Source organism: Myotis daubentonii, chromosome 6 (assembly GCF_963259705.1).
Source record: "Myotis daubentonii chromosome 6, mMyoDau2.1, whole genome shotgun sequence".
Taxonomy (NCBI): Eukaryota; Metazoa; Chordata; class Mammalia; order Chiroptera; family Vespertilionidae; genus Myotis; species Myotis daubentonii.
In genome coordinates this window covers 3260413-3276773 of record NC_081845.1, presented here as the reverse complement: position 1 = coordinate 3276773, position 16361 = coordinate 3260413, and the positions used below count along the sequence as shown (strand labels likewise).

The window sequence follows — 16361 nt, the reverse complement described above, 5'->3', positions numbered from 1 at the left end:
CCTTTCCATCGATGGTTCACAAATCAGAGACTTGAATCCACCTTCCAAGCCACTGGTAGCAGACGGAGTGGGACTCCAGTGGCTGAAGTACTCGCATCATTTACATTATCCGTGGCCGGAACACGTCTCACGGTTTCACTCCACCGCGCCCGGCGCTTTCCTGCTGCCTGATCGCAGCGACGGCGCCCCTCACAGGAATCTGTCCGTATTCCGAACGTCCACAGCACCCACCTTCCCTTCCTGTGGGAGCGGTGGTGTCAGTGAAAGTCCAGCTCGCAGCAGGCTTTTCTCAGAGAGACGTTTCTCTGACCCGTGCGACGTAACTGCATGGATACAGGCGGGGGAAGAAGTTTGTTTCTGTTGCCCCGTGCGACGTACCTGCACGGGAGGCAGGCGGGGAAGAAGTTTGTTTCCGTTGCCCCGTGCGATGTAGCTGCATGGGAGGCAGGCGGGGGAAGAAGTTTGTTTCCGTTGCCCCGTGCGACGTAGCTGCATGGGAGGCAGGCGGGGGAAGAAGTTTGTTTCCGTTGCCCCGTGCGACGTAGCTGCACGGGAGGCAGGCGGGGAAGAAGTTTGTTTCCTTTGCCCCGTGCGACGTAGCTGCATGGATACAGGCGGGGAAGAAGGTGCCCAGCCCCGGGGCCTGCCCCCCAGGCCCCCTCTGCTGCCCTGAGTGCGTGCTCGCTGCTGCTCTCCCCCCCACAGACGTGCTGACAGTGAGATCCGTTCAATCTACTGTGCACCCCAATTCTGCTTATTTGCTTTTCCTTTAACATTTTTTTGGTTTGATAAGTATTTCCTGACCACCTGCTCGATAATGTCAGATAACACATCCTTCCCTGGAGTCATGGGAATAAAATACATGCATCTGTTCACTCACTCACACTCACTCACACACTCACACAGTCACTCACACACTCGCTCGCTCACTCAGTCACTCACTCGCACACTCGCCCATGTACTGCTTACTGAGGCCTGAACCTGCACATGTGTGAGAACAAGCAGAGGAAGACGGAATCCCCCAGGAGGGAACTCAGTCAAATGCCAAGACTGACATTCACGGGAGCAGTCACCAAAGTGGACGGCCTTCTGGGCCACAGACGCCTGCTGAGCTGGGCCCCGCCTGTGGCTGCACCGTGGCAGTTCTCTCGCCTCCTCGGGCACCTGCCTTCCTCTGTAAGGGGGGGACTGTGATAGCCACCTGCCGAGCAGCTGGGCTTGGAGGCGGAAACGTGGAGGGCACGGGCTGTGGGCTCCGGGATCTCAGGCCAGTGGGCTGGGAAAATGTAGGCTTTGGACCCAGTGCCAAGCAGGGTGGATGGGGAACTGGTGAGTGAGGGAGCGAGACCCAGAGCCTGCCCTGACGCCCCCTGAGGTGTGGTCTCCGTGAGCTCGGCATCACCACGTGAGTGCCACGTCGACCTCAGCCTTGCACACGGGCGTCCCAGCAGGCAGGCTGGCTGTGCTGCCACCACCCAGTGGGTCTGAAAATAAAAGCTGGGTGCTGACCCACATAAATATTTTATTGGCTGTAAGTCTGCCTAAGGCCAGTCTTGCCAAGTATCTAGAGAATCGAGTAAGTTGACTAAGTATTAAGAAAAGAAAAGACATGCAAGGGAAACTATGGGAGATGCTGTGGGGTTGTCACATAGGAGGGCATGGGTAGGGGTCAGGCGCCCCCTGGGGGTCAGGACCCTGTATAGACCAGTGTCCTTCATGTGGCGGCTCCTTTGACCTCCTAGCGTCTGAATTTCTTCAATTGCCAATAAAAGGGGTGCAACTGTTATTTTAAGTTCCTTTTATTTGTAAAGTTTACAATTTTTATTTGAATCATAAAAGTAAGTAGGTGTCGTAGTTACGTACATCATTTAATCTGGAGAAAGTCTACGCCAGTGTTCACATCCTCTCACAAAACTCCCTCCCCACTTTCCCGAACCATTGCGTCTGAGAGATGTCTGCCTGCTGAGTAACAGTATCCAATTCTCTCTCTCTCTCTCTCTCTCATCTTCCTTTTTTTTCTTTCCTTTTCTAATTCAAAGACACAAGTAACTATTAATGAGGACTTCGGGTCAGGCAGAGTCAACTGGAATTTTCAAACTGAGTTGATATAATTTCTGCCCAAAGCAAGTTGACATTTCAGTTAAGCTGCGCTCTCTTCTCCGAGTAAAAGCTCCCTTTCCTGCAAGCTCTGGCGGAATATTAAAAACAGCGCGTGGCACCCATGACTGTCTTCACAGGTCCTGGAACTGGAGCTTTGTTTTATTTTTTAGAAATATGTCTTTATTGACTTCAAAGAGGAAGGGAGAGGGAGCGAGAGATAGAAACATCTCCGATGAGAGAGAACCATGGATCAGCTGCCTCCTGGACGCCCCCCACTGGGGATGGAGCCCGCCCCCCGGGCCTGTGCCCTTCCGGAGCTCGGGTCCTAATGACCCGTGGCTGGTCCCTGGACGGCAATTCCACGCTGCGGCGGGCTGTGAGCAGGACCGAGGGTTCGCCCTGAGCACGAGGGGGCGCCCCGGCTCTTTGTTGAGCAGAGTCCCGGACTTAATGGGATCCTGTGGGATCCTCTGATGACTCCTGTGAGCGCCTCACTAACAAACCTTCTCTGAACCCGGGGCCCCTAACGGTACAGGGGCAGGCAGGACCTTGTCACTGTTCCTGCGTCTCCGGGGCACTTTCTTCAGGGCATCGCACAGGGCGGGCCGGCATCGGAGCAGAGGGGCCGGGCTGCCCTCGCCGTCACCGGAGGAGCAGGTAGGACCTGGGCATGGGGACAGGTTGCCTGGGTCCAGGGACACACGCACACCCGGCCCGGAGAGAGCGCTGCGTGCTCGTGGGGGCTCAGGGTGTTTATGCAAACGCACCCCTGCGTGATGGAGACCCGGCTCCCTGTCCTCGTAACCGACAGGAGTAGCCTCTTCCGTTCCTCTGTCTCCCGGCCTCTTACATGCGCGTGAAAGTGGTCTCGGCCTGTTCCCGCCCAGGCTCCCAGGGCGGCGGAGAGCCACCTGGGAACACGTGGGCAGCACGCGTGTTTTCCTGTGAGTTTGTTTTGGCCCATGTCTGGATCCACGGTTTGATTTGTGTGCAGTCCGATGGCACGTCCTTCCCCAGGACCTGGGGGCTGCCCACACGTGGGTGATGTCACCGAGGCGAACCAACCACTCTTTTCCTTCTTGCTCCACAGACGTGCTGCCAGTTGTACCTTCCCAAACACGGCCTGTCATTTCACTGACTGAGCACCGCACCACGCCCCCCACGCATGCCCCAGGGAACGCCTTGCCATCTCTCTGAGCGCCTGATTGGCTTCCGTTGTGAATAATTGTTGAGACTGATGCGCTGGAAGCAGGCTGGGGATTTGAAAGCGCCATAAACGAGGAGTCCAGGCCATGTTTTCTCCCTGCCACGTCTGTGAGTCAGTGTTTTAAAAGTCAGCATTGAAACGTCTGCCCTCTGCATTGATTTAGTGGCTGAATCGATAAGTCTGGTGTGACCATCAGTGCACGGAGATTAACACCGGGGGGATCTTGTAGACCAAATCCGCAATGTCTGAGCCAGGCTCTCCCAGGAGCGGGGCGGGGATTCCTAGTCAGAGGCGCGGCCATGGGGCGACGGGCAACCACGAGAGACATTCCGATGAGCTTTCCTTAGGAACTGCCTGGCGCTGGCTGGGCACACCGAGGCCTCCCTACACACCGTGCTCCATTTCCCATGCCTTGGTGAAGAGTTATCAGCATCACAAATGATGCATATTGGCGAAATGCGTGACAGCAATTTCAACAGGATCAATTCGCAAGCAACGTAAAAACACGTGGGTGTAGAATAAAGGCCACTTAGGTCTGTTTTCTTGCTCAAAGTGTAAAACTCCCCTGTTCTTGGTCAACACCCACACGGACAGGTGAGCGCACCTCTTCAGGGAGGCCCTGCCTTTGTCCAGGTCTCTCCCGGGGAAGGACGGACACGACGCTCTCCCCGCAGACCAGTCAGGACTGCACCAGCAGAACGCCCGTGCTCACTGCCTGTCACTCCCTGGAGCCTCCCGTTGGTGCATTCACACAACAGCTTGGCTTGTCGCCCAGCACTACACCTGGACTACACTACTAACTCTCTCATCTTTCACATTTTAGACTGCTTATCTATTGCTATTTACCCACTCATTCAACTATATATTTAATAGATATAATATAGAGTTTAATAAGTAACCTGTGCTATTGAGGAGCTAAGAGCTCCAAGTCTATAGAATAGCAAGAACATGGCAACCCTATGAAGCACACTTAATGTAAGACTGTTACATATACTCAAAGAAGACTCAGCTCGCACCCGGCCCACTCAGCTCGCAGACCCACTCAGCTCGCAGGCCCACTAGGTGGTATGATTAAGTACTCCCAGGGTGTGATTAAGTAATTAAGCTGAGGAGGCTCTGGGAGCCGTCAGGTGCCTGCCTTCTGGGTGTCCGCAGAACCAGCTGGGCCAGCACTTCTGCTCCTGCCCAGGGAGGCAGCCTGTGCCCTGGGCAAGGTCACCTCTGAGGAGACCAGGGGCCTGTGGCTGCCACAAAGGTGGTTGTGAGCACAGGGCCGAGGTTGGGGAGAGGAGGGGGAGAGGAGGGGGAAAAGAGGGGGAGACCTTCGATAAATCTAGTGGGACCCTCGAGGGTATGAAATGTGCAGAGCTGTTGTGCAGTCAGACTGGAAGCCTGCTGGCAGGTTCTTGCAGCTTCTAGGTGAGCAGTAAGGATGGACCAGACTGGGGTGGGGCAGAGGAAGTGGAGAGGAGGCGGAAAGGAGGGGGACTTTATGATTACCTGTAAAGTCACGCAGGCATTTCAGTTTTAAAACATGTTGGTGCTCTTAAAAGCGTGTGAGACTATCAACTAAATGACACAATCAGAAAATAAGTTGGGGATTAAAGCAGATAACCACTAAAGGCCAGATGGGGACGTTTACTTGTGCTAAACAGTCCTACTGATCACTCCCTGCGCCCGACTAGGTGCTTGCCGGCGCATGAGGGGCGCCGAGAACCCGATAGTGAGCGAGAGGGCCTGCTCCTCCTGCTCAGGGATGACACCACGTAAACTACACACGAACACGCTGGCTGCAGAGGACTCCAGAGCAGCAGAGAAGGCAAGCAGGGAGCGGTGGCCAGGGGCCTGGCTCACGTGACCCGAGGTGTAAATGACTTTAAGAGGGAAGTGCCATTGAACCCTATGTCACAGAAGCCATGTCAGAGGAGGGGAGGGTGTCCTTGGGCGATGGCCGGGTTCCAATCGAGTTGCAGAAGAGGAAGCAACAGGCAGAGAACAGGGGAGCTCACTGGGCCCGGGCAGGTGTCAGGGGGCCTGGGGCAGGTGCAGGAGGGGAAGGAGGGGGAGGAGGGGGGTTTGTGGGACAGTGGGAGTGAGAGGACACTAAGTGTACCGGTTAATAATGCAGATTTTTTTCAATAGATGGAGTTGCACATATGTTGATATATATGTGATTTGATATGTATGCTATTTTGTTGTATTGACAACGAGCTTCAAAACTTCATGTCAAATTTCCTGAAGGTTTTCACATCATAGATATTTTTACACTTAAAAATGTAGAATTTCCTGCCGAAGAAAAGGAGCATTTGTGGGAAGCTTTAACTCATGGCTTTATTTTGAAGAAAAGTGCTGCTGAAAGTGATCGTAGACTTCGGGAAGCTTATGGTGAACATGCTCCATTTCAAGATACAAACAAAAAGCAAACAAACAGAGCACAGGCCTAGGAGAGCGGACACCTGGCTGGGGAGCCCATGGCACGTCGGCGTCTTTGCCATTGGAGCCGACACCCAGTCCCGTGGCTGCGGGAGGACCTCCCTGACCCGCCCGCCCACAGTGTGTTTGGCTGGAAAGCTTGGCCTTTACGATGCAGGTGAATACAAGGTGCTTTTCTGAAGGCTTCAGGAAGCACCCCCAGCCATTGAAGGTGCAGGACTTTTGTGAGGATTGTGCCCCATTTGCATCACTAAGGACCAGACTCTCTGCCCTCAGGACTGCCTAAGGCGGCCCTTTCCAATAAAGCTTAGTAGCAACACAGAGCCTCATCACCTGCCGGGAGGTCAAGGTCGTTTCCTACTTCTTGTTGTGTTCTTTATACTTTCTTTTTTGTAAAAATAAAAAAATTTTTTTATTGATTCCAGAGAGGAAGGGAGGAGAGAGAGATAGAAGCATCAACAATGAGAGAGAATCATGGATCGGCTGCCTCCGGCACGCCCCACACTGGGGATCAAGCCTGCACCAAGGGCATGTGCCCTGACCGGGACTTGAACTCTGACCTCCTGGTTCAAGGGTTGACGCTCAACCACTGAGCCACACCAGCAGGGATGTCCTGCATACTCTCTACGCCACTAATATTCACACCACGTTCAATGACCTCTTCACTGACTCATGGAGCTTACTTGCCAGTCCCTCTCCGCTCTTTGCTGTTGTCCCACTGCGTCCTCATTTCCATCACAGGTTGTGGAGCCAATGGTCACAACAATTCAGGTGCCATTTCCTGACTTCTAAGTATTGCGGGGGGGGGCTCCCTAGACATAGAGGATACACACCTAAGCATAAACCCGGCCCTGCGTTCTAAAGCAGAACCGATTGGTTGACGCATCTGATGGTTGACTAACGTAAAGGAAGCTCGGGGTGAAATTGAAGACGGGCTGTAATTTCTGTGAACAAGGTGCAAATGGAACGGACTAGACCACCAAGCCCGTTTGTCAACCAAATGGCCTTTTGTCTTTCTCATCTAGAAATATGACCTTTTAACACATAGCTCATGCTTTAAAAAAAATAAAAAGATCCTGTGGTCATAAGGTCAATTGCTAACTTTATTTTTGGTTTACATCATCCACTTATGAATACCCCTTTCCTCGATTTAATTAGTGAGTGTCACTCACACTTTAAGTGGTAACAGCGTAAGGCTGAGCTGAATTTGTAAATGATTTCACAATGTCAGACCAAGTCACGTCAATATTATAAAAACACATCACGGCCGGGGCACAGCTACACAACCCCGCACGCTACATGTGTGCTGGAACCGGGTTCTTACAGTCTTATTCCTAATGAAAACGGTATATTAAATAGAGCAAAACAATGTATTTAAAGATGAGCAAAATCCATTTCCCCACAATTTTAGTTCCAATGCCTAGTCCAATCTCAATGCAAAAGAACAGTGAGTTGACACATACGTCCTCAAAAGGCACAAATCATCAAATATTGCTGGTGCTCTCGGACATCTGTGGGTTTTCAGCACGTATCGGCACGTATCCGAACTGCTGTTGATGACAGGAGCGAGTCAGGCGTTCACTGATGCAGCAAATCTTTCAACACACACACATTCTTTGGGCACACACAACTAAGTGTCATGCTTTCAGTATTCAGCAATGATTTCAGAAGAACAGACTCCCTTAAAAGAGACGCCAGATCCTCCCAAAGAAACTTTATGGCTTGAGTAGGTGCTCGAGAGAATTACTCAAAAGTAACGCCCTAGGCTCAAGATATCATGGCCATATTTATTAAGAACAAATAAAATAATGAACCATTATATTGCAACATGTATAGTAAGTACCTGCCTCTAGTAGATCAATAATTCACTGTCATGTTTATTGTGTCCCTGTTCCCAAGTAAGACTGGAAGCTTTTTGAAAAAAAATTATCTGTTGACTTTTGCATTTATATTATTAATAGTGTGCAATGAGATCAGGGATAACATAAGCAATGGATGGATGGATAGATGGATGGATAGATGGCTGGATGGATGGATGATGGATGATGATGGACAGATGGATGGATGAATGGATAGCTAGATGAATGGATTTGGGCCCTGGAGTACAAAGTAACAGGGGAGCTTGGTAGAGGGTTGCAAAATGTCCACATGCCAACATGCAATTCACAATTACAAGCAATTTGGAAAAAGGCACGCCATTTTCCCAGGAGACCAGGATGCCGGGCGGTTAAATATGTAATTGGTAATTTTCCAAAATGCTTATCTACTGGAGTCTCATGTCAGTCTCTCCGGTGAACAGAATACCCCTGTTAACAGTATCCCCCCCAAAAGCTCCCGCAGTCTTCAGTGCTCCCCTAACTTTCCCACAACCACGTCCCGTGACCTGGCGCTCAGGTCAGGGAGAACAGCCACCCTGCCAGCCGCTGTGCACATGGCACACGGGCTCCGTCTCCCGGGGCTGGGCCCCCGGCTGCAGGCAGCGTGGGAAGTGATGAGCGGGGCTTTTAAACTTGCTCAGGATTTAGGTCCTGTCCAAGCTGGTTGCAAATCTCATCAGCTTTGCAGTGTTTTTTTCTACCTTGATCTATTTTTATTTCTGGATCAGAAGGACGAATGGCAAGCTTGCAGCCTCGAGGTCTGCTTTAGGGAATAAAGTTTGATTTATTATTGCTGATTTATACCCATGATGCACAGTTGGGCATACTTTATAGGCAATTACTCCCTGAGCTGATGCGGAGGGAGCGGCAGAGGCTGGGTGTAGCTAGACCAGCACCCAGTCCGAAGCAGAGCCCTGTAAAGTGGCGTATGAAGCGAATAATTTCTGATGATGGTGGTGGTGGTATTTCACCGGACAAGAGCGCTCTGAGCCTGAGCCCACATCTTGTAGTACTTGCCCAGTTACACACGAGTGACAAAAACTCAGCAAGACCAGCTGATGCCACTGCAGTGGCCACAGAAAGTAAATGGTCTCTGAACGAGCACATTCAAACTCCAACAGGGCGTAAGGAACCCAGAGGGAAAACTGCCTCGAGGTGCGGGAGAGGTAAAGGGCACCGCATTCTTTTACTTTCAGCTCCCATCACACAGGGGTTCCTGTTAATCTTCACCCAAGGATATTTTTCCATTGATTTTTTAGAGAGTAGACGGGAGGGGGAGAGACACACAGAGAGAAACATTGATGTGAGAGAGAGACAGCGATTGGTTGCCTCCTGCACATGCCCCAACCAGGGTCAGGGATGGAGCCTGCAACTGAGGTATATGTTCTTGACTGGAATTGAACCTGTGACCCTTCAGTCAGCGGGTTCATGCTCTAATCACTGAGCAAAACTGGCCAAGGCCCATAACACAGTATTTTATAGTAACAAACTCAAGTTTCCCCTCTATTTCAGTTATATAGGGCAATTAAAATTTGGTCTTTGCCATGGTTAAAATGTTATTTTAGTTAACAACGAAAAATATGCAGTTCTAGTTTATTCTTTTAAAAATGCAATATAAAGACAGCTAAATCATTTTATTTATTTTTAAAATGTATTTTTATGTATTTCAGAGAGGGAGAGAGAGGAAGAGAGAGATAGAAACATCAATGATGAAAGAGAATCATTGATCAGCTGCCTCTTGCATGCCCCATACTGTGGATCGAGCCCAGAGCTCAGGCATGTGCCCTGACCAGGAATCAAACTGTGACTTCCTTGTTCATAGGTCAATGCTCAACAACCGAGCCACGCTGGCCGGGCTAGACAACTAAACCATTTTAAACAAAGTTTCTGCTATTGCTTGAAGACTATAGACCAGGGGTGGGGAACCTTTTCTCTGCTAAGGGCCATTTGGGTATTTATAACATCATTTGCAAAATTATCAACTTAAAAATTAGCCTGTGATATCAGGTCAAACGTTTAATTAACTCACCCCTAATGCCTGGGCAGGGCCAGACCAAATGATTTCATGGGCTTTATATGGACCGAGTGCCAGACGTTCCCCATCCTTGCTGTAGACCTTTGATTTTGTGGGTGTGAGCCTTACATCCGGGTTCTGCTGGCTACAGCGGCGGGTCTCCAGCGACCAGTCAGACCCATTAGAGCCCGGCTGTGCGACGATGCATCTGGGGACCGAGGACTGAGTCGAGGCTGCAAACGCCACGCTGACCGCCTCCACCGCAGAGGTCACCCCGCTGTTACTTTCACGAGGATGGAGAAGTTCAGGGGACCCTCCGTGAAATGTGTGTCAGGGAGTCCTGATTTTAAAAGCAGCTCATTGGCAGAAAGTTCCCTGCATTGTGTAGGCACATGGTGTTGGGGGTGGGACCAGGCCATCCTGAGGGGTGGGGTGGGGCGTGTCGGGTCATTTAAGCCTGTTGAGCAGAGCTCATGTACAGGGCTCATGTTCAATAGGCCGTCTGTGAATTTGGGGGTGCCCAGTATTTACAATCGATTTGACAACCAAGAAGGTGGCTGGTGTGGACTGGATTGTGTCCTTCAAACATTCATACATGGAAACCCCAGCCCTCAGCCCCTCAGGTGTGGCTGTGTTTGGGAAAAGGGCGTTAAAGGGGTGACTAGGTTAACGGGCGGCCATGAGGGTCATCTATCTGACCAGTGTCCTTAAGAGAAAGAGATGAGCACAACCGAGGGACTCCAGGGCTGCAGGCCAATGGGGCGGCCACCTGAAGAGCATGGGGGGGTGGCCACGTGGGGAGCACCCCCCCAACCCCAGGCGGCCATGTGGGGAGCAGCCTGAAGGTGGCAGCGTGGGGAGCAGCCCGGGGTTGCCCTCTGCAAGCCCAGGAGGCCTCGGAGCCCCGGACCTGTGGTGCCTGGACTTGGACCGCTGCCTCCAGACCGCAGAGATCAAGCTGTTACCGGGGCGCCCAGTTACCCAGTTGCGGCAGCTTGTGATGGGGCCCTGCCCACGCCCACAGCTGTGATGAATGAAGCACTGTCGCTGGTCACCCCAGAAAGCGCTGTTCCTGGCAGCTGGGGGTCGGGGGGTCGGAGTGACATCAGACCAAATCGCACCACTTCCCCCAACTGGTCTCACCCTCCTGCTTCCTGGACTGGCTGCTTTTGGTTGATGTTTCCCTCGATAAGCACGTCACGCCAAGAGAAACGACTTCTAGTAAAGGCTTGAGAGGAAAGAGATAAGAACGATACTTTCCTGGACCCCTAAGTGGAGTCAGCAAGGGAACCTCCAGGATGACCTGGGCGGGCTCGGGTTTTACTGGAAATAGGCAGCTGCGTCGTCTAGATATTATATATTTATTTCATCCTGACGTCGGAGCATTAAAGCGCTCCTCTTGGGGCTATACTGGGGACATTAACTTGTTTCACTGTCCTGCTGAGGAACCAACATATAAACCCTCGTGAATATGTAAATCACCCCCCCCCAGCACATTATTATTTCAGAGCTCCTTGGAGGTCAGTGGCTTCTAGCAATTTCTATGCATGAAGTCTCATTAACACAAGACACCACACAGTAAGGAGGTTTTATCAGTTACTGCATGAGTGTGTATGTATGTGGTGTAAGTGTGCATGCATGTGTGAGTAGGTATGCATGCATGTTTGAGTATGTGTATGTATGTGAGTGTGTTGTGTGTGAGAGTATGTTTGTGTGTGTGTGTGTTGTGTAAATGAGTGTGTGAGTGTGTGAGTGTGCACGTGTGTGTGTGAGTGGATGCCAGAGCTGAAGAAACATCTGTCGTTAGGTATGAACTTGTCACTGAAAGGCAGAGACGGCTTTAGGAATAAAACGCCCCTTAAAGACATGTAATGGTCTTGGAGGAACTGTACTCCAAAGGCAGCTGCTGGTCCCCCCAGGAACTGAACCGTTTGGCCGGGCCTGTAAGCGGGCACGGCGGGATGGGAAATGGCCATCCCTTCAGAGAACCAACAAGGTCTGAGCTTCCAGAAACCAAGGACGATGCCAGGCCCTGGCCTGGAGGGCCAGTCACCTCCCACAGAGCAGCTGGGGTCGGCTCAGAGCCCGGGGGGAGTCCCAGCACCCAGCCAACAGGACCAGCCACACCCCACCTTCCGGAGGGCCTGGCGCAGACCCGGAGCCCCCTGCTTTGCACACACGTGACTTTGGTCTTATTGATGAGCCACAGCCCTTGACACGGGCTTTTAATGAACCCCACAGTATTCTCAACTGTGCCTCAGAAATGACATGGGTTCAATCAATTCCTCTGCCTAACAGTCTGCTCTTTCTCCTGAGAGTCTGAAAAACTGATTTTCTAATTCTGTGGTATTACCACTTTATATTCTGTCTTACTCCACGCTCTATGAATCAGGGCAAAGTTAAATAAACCACGGGGAAAAGATGGCAGCTAGTGGATAAGTGGATAGTGGCCGGTAATTGGTGGATTTATGCACTGAGTTACAGGAAATGCCTGTCTACAGCTAGGGAATGCTAAATACATGTTCCTCTAGGAATATACACGCATATGCACACATTATATGTACCGTCCATGGGAACACGGCTTAGGTAACAACCAAAATAACAAAAGCAAATGTTCATTTTGAGCGTCTGCAGCATGTAGCCTAAAGGCACCCTCTCCGGCTTCATTTTCACACGTCCCCATGACGGCGTCTGAAAGGGGTGCTGCTGTGTCTCCCCGTTTTACCCTAAAGTGAAGCCGAGGTGCACCCACGTCCAGTCACTGGCCCTGGGCCGCACGGGCGTTCTGTCTTGGCGTCGGGGCTTGAGCGTGGCCCCCAATGCGCTGGGTGCATCCCAGGATATGTGCTCAACGTGCTAAACATTCACACTGGAGGCTTAGTGGTTTATTGGAAGTACAGTGGGGCCTTGACTTACGAGTTTAATTCGTTCTGAGACCGAGCTCGTTAAGGAGCTCGTTAACTCAAATTACTCTATCAACTCAATGCAAAAAATCGGCCGAGAGACAGCTGGTATCTCAAAAAACTCGTTAGTCGGGACACTTGTAAGTCAAGGCCCCACTGTATTCTTAGGGCTGATATTTAAAATATGAAAAAACTCAGCTCCACTAAGAGTGCACAGGCTGAGACTGGGCCCTCCCAGACCTTGGTCTGCATGTCGGATGCCCCGTGTCACCGTCGGACAGGGGGCTCCCTGGAGGGACAGTGGGAGTCCCTCTACAAGGACTCAGGGGAGACCCTCGCTGTTAGCTCCCTTTGCAGAGGTTGCCTGTGCGTGGCTGCATTCTCTCAGTGAACTAACTCTGTTAAACCACATACGTGACTTAAGGAGAGTCAAGGCTCCTGCAAAGAAGCCATTGATTCAGGAGAGCGCTAATAAAGCAGGCCCGCCTGCCCGGAGGGAGGATGGCAGCGAGGAAGGGAGCGCTGTGGGCCCTGACGGCGGACCTCACCTGAGGTCCTGTAATAGGCCCTGGGATATGAACTAGGTGGGGCGTGAAGCCATTACGCGTAGCAAGACGTTTAAAAATCAAGCGAGTGATAAACGAGGAAAGTGTTTCTGTTGAGCAAACTCAAGACAATCGGTTTGTTTCTGTAAGAACATTCTAGGGTAACATTGGAAAGTGTCTTTTTACATAGGACGGGGAAACATCATGTGAGTCACAGCAAAAATAAAAAGGCTGAGATAGTGCCTGACAACAATATGGGACAAGCGGAACTGTATTTTGTTGAGTAAGTGCTTTGGGAAAAAGGCAGTCCCCGTCCATGGGGATATGTGCCCCGCCCCCGGTGGATGCCCGAGATGCGGGTAGTACTGAACCCTGTATACAATGATTTTCCTTACCCAGACACACCTGTGCTAGAGCTTAATTCATAATGCAGGCCCCTCTCTCCCCCCTCCTCCCTCCCTCTTAAACCATCTATTGTCCCGCACTCGCCTTGCAACTTAAAGGAAGTGCTTTCTGGCTTCCCCCTGGCAGATCCCAAGTGCCAGCCTCCTGCCAGCCTCACTGCTCTTGCGCTTGGGGACCGTACTGAGTAAGCTCAGGGCGCCTTGAGCACTAGCCCTGCGACACTATAGGCGGCTACGAAGTGGCTACTCAGAATGGTGCCCAACGGGAGGCGTCTGATTGTTTATTTCTGGAATGTTTCCGCTGGATATTTTCCGCGTGGTTAACAGGGGAGAAGTGAAACCTCGGAGAGTGGAGCCGTGGGTCCGGGGGGACCACTGTGTACAGGCAGACACTGGTGAAGATGTGAAGTGGTCCTGGAATGAATGAAGTACGCGGTGTAGGAGGGTCACTGCACAGGCGGAAACAGCCGGCTGTGTCCGCCCTGCCCGGCCTGTGGTCACTTGCTACATCCTCTTTCAATAACAGCACACACAGACAGGCAGCCTTCTGCTTACTACTGCTGAACATTATAGGAAAGAGGAGTCAAGGAGGATAGTTCTCAACAGGAGGTGGCATTTTAAACAATGAAGGCAGGGTTTCATGGAGATTATGCTTAAATAGCAGTAATGAGGCAGGTACATTCACGGTGAGCCCACCGGCACTGAGACCGGACTGCTGCGCCCGTGTCCTATTACAGGAGCCAGCGCCTTCGAAATTGGCCGACTCCAGGCTACTGAGAAAGGCTCACAGAGAGAGCCTGGACTTGCTGCTGCATGGGAAAGCCTGGTTCATGTGGACCAAGTGGGTGACTTTATATGTTTGACATTTTCTATCAAGAAAAAGGTTTAAAATTTAAAAATACACGAGAAGCTGATTTTTACAAGTAGCGTGGCTATGAAGATAAATTTTGAAAATGGATATTTTCCAATGTTTCCATGTTACTTGGTTTTGTGAAGGAAGGTTTATCCATTTTTTAAAATCTCATTAAAAAATTAAAAACAGAAACAGAATTTTCCAAACTTCAAATAAATGTTTCACTGACTTTTGAACCCTTTTGTTAAAGATGTGACAGTGCAGTACCTTTCAGTAAGTTTTCCTTAACAATATACTGACACATATATTATGTAAATCCTAACTTACAAACCACTGCATTATTGGCAGATGCAATTGAAAAATGAATGTCGTAAGTTACAAAGCCAATGACGCAAGTAGCTACTTCCACTGGGTCTCTGAGAGACTGTTGAGGTGCACTGTTCAGCTTTGATCAATATTAGAACTGAGTGTTGAAAGAAACCGAACTCACAGTCTGACCAATCAATCAAGGTGTCGCACAGTTTCCAGCCACAATTCCCAGAACCAATGAAGCACATTTCCTCACACCGCAGTCAATAAAAGCAAACTCATAACGAGGTGTGGACCCTTCCCTCACTCCACATACAGAAATGAACTCAAACTAATCAGTGACCTAAATACAAGGGCTAAGCTATCAAATGAAACCATGGGGTCTATTTTCATGACCGTGGATTTGGCAATGGATTCTTACATTTGGCATCAAAAGCACAAGCAGCAACAGAAAACAAAAAAGAGAAACTGGACTTCATCAAAATGAAACACTTTTGTGTATCAAGGGACATTATCACCAGCCAACAGAATAGGAGGAAGGTTTGGAAATCATATATCTGATCAAGGTCTAGTGTCCAGAATACGTAACGAATGCTTCCTACTCAACAGCAAGGCAAACAACCCCATTAAAAATGCATGCACAAAGGACTTGAGCAGGCATTTCTCCAAATAGATATTCAAGTGGCAAACAAGCGTATGAGAGATATTCAACACGGCTGGTCAGGAAGGAAATGCAAATCAAAGCCACAACACCATGCCGCTTCCCACTCTCAGGACGGCCACTGAGACAACAACAATGAAAAGTGACAAATGTTGGTGAGGCTGTGAGGAAACAGAACCCTTAGAAGTTGCTGCAGGTACTGCAAAATGGTGCCTCAGCTACGGAAAGGCCTTTGATAGGCCTTCAACAGGTTAAACGCAGAATTACAACACGACCCAGCATTATTCATAATCGCCCAAAGGGGAAAACAGTGCAAATGCCCACCGACAAATGAATAAACGAACTGTGGTGTATCCATGTAATGGAATATGATTCAGCCATGAAAAGGAACGAAGATACATGCCACTACTCGGATGAACTTCAAAAACATTGCGCTAAGTGAAAGGAGGCAGACACAACGGGTCACGGGTCGTACGGTCCCTTTCATCGAAGTATCCAGAATGGACAAACCCATAGAGACAAACCACAGTGGCTGCTATGAACTGGGGGTCAGGGGGGACGGGAAGAGATTACTGAATGGACATGGCTGTTTTTTCTCGGGTAATAAAATTGCTCTAAATCTAGAGGGAGCTGGGTGGTCCCTGCATTGTGAGTGCACAACATGCCACTGAACTGCACACCTTAAAACAGTTAACTGTATGTTCTGTGAACTTCACCGCAATTAAAAAGACAGATAATAATAATAATATAGTGCAAGTACAATGTTGTAAATGTTGAAAGATTTAAAAAATATTTCAAATCTTAAATATTTCAGCTCCATCTCATCCTTCTATGATTCCTTTTTTAAATAAAGGGTGTCCCAAAATTCACGCAAGAAGTAATTTTGATAGAAAACACAGGTTTATATTTAACACATGGTTTGCGGGTAGTTTTTTATCACGTGCTAACAGGTGGCGCGGGCCATTTTTGCAGTTGAATAGATTGATTACCGTTATACCTGGAAGTACATACATAATTCACCATTGTATGTGTTAGAGACCCAATTTTGTCCTTTG

The 16361-nt window shown here is 50.0% G+C and overlaps 2 protein-coding genes across 5 annotated transcripts in view; both read right to left on the bottom strand.

Annotated features, from left to right (window-relative positions):
* Positions 1–16361, bottom strand: part of PRKN (parkin RBR E3 ubiquitin protein ligase) — a 533123-nt gene that overhangs the window by 143085 nt on the left and 373677 nt on the right. The window lies entirely within an intron of this gene.
* PLG (plasminogen) overlaps positions 1–16361 on the bottom strand; it is a 410665-nt gene that overhangs the window by 377048 nt on the left and 17256 nt on the right. The gene's annotated exons all lie outside the window — the stretch shown is intronic.